The following is a 6000-nucleotide window of genomic DNA, read 5'->3' on the forward strand; positions in this document are numbered from 1 at the left end:
TGATCAGATCATGGGCTGGATTGTAGCTCAGTGGTAGAGCACTTGCCTAGCATGTATCAGGCCCTACAAAACTAACAAAACCCAAAAAACAAAAACAGTGATCAGATTAGAAATTCATAAGAGTTAAAACAACATGTCATTGGAGTTTATGTTTGACTCTGTTCACAGACACAGAACACTGCCACTTCAGGGTACAAGTCATATTAATTAGCTATTTATAATGAACTGATAGACTAAGTTGCATCACAGAAATTGCTTGTGTCTTACAGGTTAGGTCAATATATAATTGTTTTTATCATAGGAACCATATTCAATACACTCCATCATCTGCCAAGAACAGTTTTTGGAAACAGAAGACATCAGACATGGTGGTGCACACCTGTAATCCCAGTGACTCGGGAGGCTGAGGCAGGAGGATGGCAAGTTTGAGGCCAGCCCCAGCAATTCAGTGAGGCCCTGTCTCAAAATAAAAAAGGACTGGAAATATAGCTCAGTGATAAAGCACCCCTGGGTTCAATAGCCAGTACCAAAACAAACAAACAAACAAAAATAAACACTGAGGACATCATGATGGTATTTACAAGCCTGAGTTATTTTTGTAATTGAGAAAACATATCCTTATTCTAGCAGTTGGGCCATCCCAATATCTACCATCCAATGATAATGTCAAGCCACCATCACCGGCTGGCACAGCAAATAAAACTATGGAAACATGTTGGGCATTCCACTTCTAGGGCTAAGGAAATCTACCCCTAATCCATCCTGAGAATGCCCCCCAAGGTATTCCTTGTTAGTGCCAGGACACTGGGCACTTTTCAGAGTCTACATGTATTCATGATTTAAGCAGATAATTGTTCTAGTAGTCTTATTTCCCAGAAGACTTGTTAGATTGAAAGTGTAAAAATTTGCAGCTTAGCTGTAAAAACACCCAGATGTGTACATGGTGGTCCCTCATCTCCTGGCTGAGATTACTCCAGAGAATTCTCACTGTTGATATCACTGAGCACAAAAGGGAGAGGGAAGGATGTTGAAGGGAGTCACATGGTGTGAGAGGTTTTCTTTCTTGTGTCTTTTAGAGTTTGATCCAACAGCCTGATTGGGCTGACATGATGTCAAGTTTTGGTTCCTATTTGCATAAAAGGTGAGGCAATTGGAGTGGAAGCAGATGTTCGGGCAGTTAAAAAACTCTGCAAGGCAAGTCATCAACATCAAAGTCAACTAACAATGGTGGAAACACTGTGATATTCCCACTTTTTTTTTTTTAAATAAATAGAACAATAACTGGCTTCCAGTACTTATATTAATAAGTAGTAAAATGCCCCTTTCCTTTTCGTCATCTCTCTAATTTGCATATGGACATCTAAACAAGTCAGTTGAGATGGAACTTTGATTTATTTAAATGGATGTGCATAAACATAGTTATAGGGGAGAAAAACACAATAAAAACATTATGTTAATTAATTTTTATGTTTATGTGTACTTAAGCACTCTGGAGCTTTGATCCTGTTTAACCAAACTAAAGACCCTGTTATCATTTGAATATGACTTAATCCTCTGAAATAAATCAATGTCTCAATGCTATGGAAGAATTAAATGACTTGCTCTTGGATGTATAATTCGAGGCTTAAATGCAGTCTTTATGTTGTTAGGAAAGCAATCCATCACATCCAGCATTGTCTCTGTCAAGTCTTTAGGCCAAGGGGCAGGCTCCATCCATGGTGAAGTTATGTTAGTGGTTGACTGAACATCTAAGTCAAGTTCCAGATGACCCTACTCTTAGCCCTGCTCAGCTACTTCAGACACTGTTGTCAGAAGGGACACCAGAGGGAACGCTATACATGTTCTATCCAAATGCTTTGTGATTACTGGAGTAAAAGCCAAACCCTGACTTTCTGTGGTTGGAGAGTCATAGTCTCTTAAAGTAACAGTCTCCAGCAGCATTACTACTAAAGAATGCAAATATTGATGCCCAATTCCCCATTTATGGATTTCCTTTTATTTATGTTACCAATTCCCTGCTGATAGGAATTGGTTGTTTGCAGTTTATTGCCACAAATAAAAAATGGGAAATAATGCCATAATTAATGTTTGCTATCCATAACTATAGATCTAGGTGGATTTCCATGACTATATCTACAAAATAAATTCCATACAATGGACTTAGTTCTTCAAAGGATATTCACAATTATGATTTTTATAGACAATGAATTTACATTCAAATTTACACTTCTACCAGTAGGGTACAAGAACCTTTTTTCTTTAATCAGTACTGAGTCCCACACAACTTTTTTGTTGTTGTCTTATTTTGCCTTTTTTTTTTTGCCAAGTTGGTATATATGCATATATATTTTGCTATTTAATATATATACATGTGGGTATATATATCATTTTGTAATTCATTTCTTTTTTGTAAGCATCTTTCATATCTCTATGAGCTATTTGAATTTTCGTCCTCTAACAATATTTGCACTGCTGATCATATATCTTGTTCATTTTCCTATGATTTGCTTGCTTTTCAGCTCATTTCAATGAGCTCTTTGTAAAGCAAGAATATCAAGTGTCCATCTGTCAAAAGTTTTTAGTGGTTGAAATAAATTATTTTCTTCCCTTTGTCTTAACAGATGGAATTCTTAAGCCCTCTTGTATGAGGAATTTCAGCCTGATTCTATTTAAAAACAAGATATAGGAAGTGGCAAGAGCCAAACTTTCACCTACTTTAAAGGACAAGTGAATTGTAAGAAGGCAGCATGATGTACCCAAGGGACACTTGAATGCTCATCGTTGGGAAAAAAGCCAAACATTCATGCCTTTGAAATCTGCATAAAACTTGCATGCCAGAACTCAAAAAGCTCACTCTTTCAAGTAGCTGTTTAATATCTTTCAAAATGCTGAATCTTCCAAATTTTAAATGATGCTGCTCACAGATTTTAAGGACCATTTTGAGCATCTAAGCACCATTGTGAAATAACACTGAGCAAATCTTTAAGTTGGGATCTGTCAGTGTATCCTACAAGATAAGTCCCAATCCAGCCAGGGCAGTGTGTGCTAGAAAGGCTGATATGTAAAGGTTAGTGGATTCCAGATGTGCCTTTTTCATTTTTTTGCCTTGTAAACTCAGATGACTCCCTCACGTGCCTTATGGCTCAGTCTTTTCATTTACAAAATGAAAATAATAACTTTTCTAGCTATCAAATAGGTTGTTTTCCTCATGAAAAGAATTCATGGTAAAGCCTTTTTTCTAATCATATAGAACTTTCAATTACTTTAATTGTTAGGAACAAGACTTCTGTAGATTATTTTCAGCAATATCTTTTGGGTTCTCTGTTTTCCAACTTGTGAAATGTTGTGAAGTACTTTTGACAAAAGCTAATATGAGAATTTACTATGAAAGAGGTGTAAACATATCCTTAATTTCATTTTATCTCCTTTGTATTTAAACAATGTCACATTTTGATTAAACTTGCACATTTTAGCTTCTTGTTAGGTCATGTTCAATGTGTATCTTAAAATATAAGAATGAACAGAATTGGAATCAACAAATCCAAAACAATCCTTTGCCCAAAATGACATATGTACTATGGGAAATAAAATATTTAAGGTATATAAAGTAAGATCTAAAAGAATTTGACTAGAGAGATTCTTATGTGTTTCAAATGTGTTTCTCTCCTAATATCTAAACATTTGGGGAAAGTTTTTTTGTCTTTCAAAAGAGGAATTGTTTTAATGCTTAAAATTCACAACAGTTATATAGTCCCCAAATCCTCATTGTTTTCTAAAGTTTACCTCAAATCTGAGAGGCCTAAGCCACTTCAAAATGATTGAAACTTTAGTCATAACCACACAAACTTTTCACTAAAGAGGGTGCTGTTACTATTTATTATTATTTATTATTTAATTATTGAAATTGCCTGTGAATGGCTCAGATGATCTGAAAAGCCACCCTTATTCTGGAGATTCACATAACATAGGAGCCCAGATTATCATTCCTAAAAGAATCATTTTCTTAAACCGATGAGTTGGGTTAATTGTACCAGACCTGGCAGAAAGGATATGCTGTTAAACATGTGGCATGACTCCAGAACATGTCTGCTCTTTTATCTTTCACACCTACATACCCAGGCATCTCCGTTTGGTGCCTCCAGCACGAGAAGATAGAGAGGGTTTTGAGATCCTGAAAGGTTGTTTTCCCAGGAAATGGTGCTTCTCAGGTTTTTTTTTTTTTTTTTTTTTTCAGTGTAGATGGACAAAATACTTTTTATTTAATTTAATTATTTTTTATGTTTGTTGCTGAGGGTGGAACCCAGTTGCCTCATACGTGCTAGGTGAGCTACAACCCGGGCCCCTCAGTTTCTTTTTTCTCAGATCTAGTCTGCCTTTCTCAGCTTTTATTCCTTGGCCTCATCTAATGATGGCACCAGTGGACTTTTATCTTTCCAGATAAGTAAGATTGGGACATTCTTAGGTAGGGAGTCTTGATTTTAGTCTTGTCTAGTTTGAAACCACTTTTTGACTTTCTTTCAGTAACCTGGCTCCCATTTTTAGGTTGCTCATTACTTTCTCAGAAGAACTGTATGTTTCTGGATTTTAGGTTTTCACTAGCCAACATCAGTAATCTGACATAAACAAGAGTACCCAAGCTTTCTGATGGTTCATTGTGCACAATGCTTTGAGTGAATTTTGGTTCAAATATTTGCTTTGTCTTCACTACAGTTATTCCTACCACAGAGTCATCACAACATAAAGGGTCTTTTACACCATCTTTGCCTTGAGCTTGGACTCAGAAACTGCCTTCTTTTCAAGTCCAAATGACTCCCTTGCTAAATCTTCTGCATTCACATGCCAGCCTGACACTTGGCTACCATCTTGAATAAACAATATTTTAATATCTGGAGATTTCCAACAACCTGTTTCTTCACGTTCCTTTGGGATAGTGTTTTTGCAATCATTCCTGGCTTTCTTATTTCTGCCTCTTTTTTCCTCCCTGGGCTTTTTGTTTGTTTTGTTTTGTTTTATATCATCAATCATTTTTTCAAATTGCACTGTATATTTATTTTTGTCAGATTCTACCTGAATAGAATGTAAATTTCATGGATTTGAAGCTCTTGCCCTTATTGTTCCCCTCTGATACCTGGTATCTAGAATAATATCTAACATATTGTAGGTACCTATTAAATATGGTTTGTGTGTCACAATGGATAAAGGAGTGATTTCTATAACCTTGGGCAAGATACTTCTTTTGAGACTCACGACTCACGGCAAAATGAGGATTTAGACTAGATTAAATTATTTCTAAGAACGATTTACATCTTATGCTTGATATTCAGAGTGTAGGTCAGAAGAGTGAGAGGCAGGAGCAGGCTGTCACCGAGACTGAGCTCTCTTAGGGCTATTCTAGATTGGCGGAGGGGAGGAATAAGAAAAGGGATTTCTTAAAGGAAATGGAGCTTTCCTTTTACATATCCAGGGAAAGAGAAGTTCTGACAGAGAGGACTACAAACGCAAGGGCCCTAAGGAGGAGTATGTTTGATGTGTTCAAGATCTGACAAGGAAAAAGATACAGCTAAATTTAAAAAGATACAATGAGAAAGGGAAAGAGGATTGGAATCAAGATCAGGAATATAGCAGGTGGCCCGATTGTGTTTGGGTGTGCTTGGTATAAGAGAAAGTATGTGTGTGTGGTATGGTATGTATATTACATACATGGTTAAGTCTTGTATTTCTTTCACATGTGTTTACATAAATAGTTTGTGTATATGTGTGATGTGCTATAGTTTGTGTGTTACATGTATGCATTTGACATAACAGTATATGTATGTATGTGATGGTGTGTGCGGTATGGTATGGCATGTATGTATAGAGTGTGCTTGGCAGAGAGAGGAATATATATAAGGTTTGGTGTATACGTGTATAGCATAGTGTGTAGATGGTATGTAGTATGAACATGAATACTGGGTGTGAGAAGAGAGCATAATGGAGTGGCATGTGTATGGTGGTACAAGA

At 36.4% G+C, this 6000-nt stretch overlaps 1 long non-coding RNA gene across 2 annotated transcripts in view; it reads left to right on the forward strand.

Moving 5' to 3' along the window:
• Nucleotides 1-5172, forward strand: part of LOC125616648 — a 45987-nt gene extending 40815 nt beyond the window's left edge. The window contains exons 5-6 of one of the 2 annotated variants that reach the window (XR_007347382.1): nucleotides 1077-1141; nucleotides 2622-5172. This is a non-coding gene — a long non-coding RNA (uncharacterized LOC125616648). Of the gene's footprint in view, nucleotides 1-1076; nucleotides 2305-2621 lie in introns of those variants that run through there. The other variant, XR_007347381.1, reaches the window with a different exon arrangement.
• Nucleotides 5173-6000: the final 828 nt, after the last annotated feature.

The sequence above is a fragment of the Marmota marmota genome, unplaced genomic scaffold (genome assembly GCF_001458135.2).
Source record: "Marmota marmota marmota unplaced genomic scaffold, marMar, whole genome shotgun sequence".
Taxonomy (NCBI): Eukaryota; Metazoa; Chordata; class Mammalia; order Rodentia; family Sciuridae; genus Marmota; species Marmota marmota.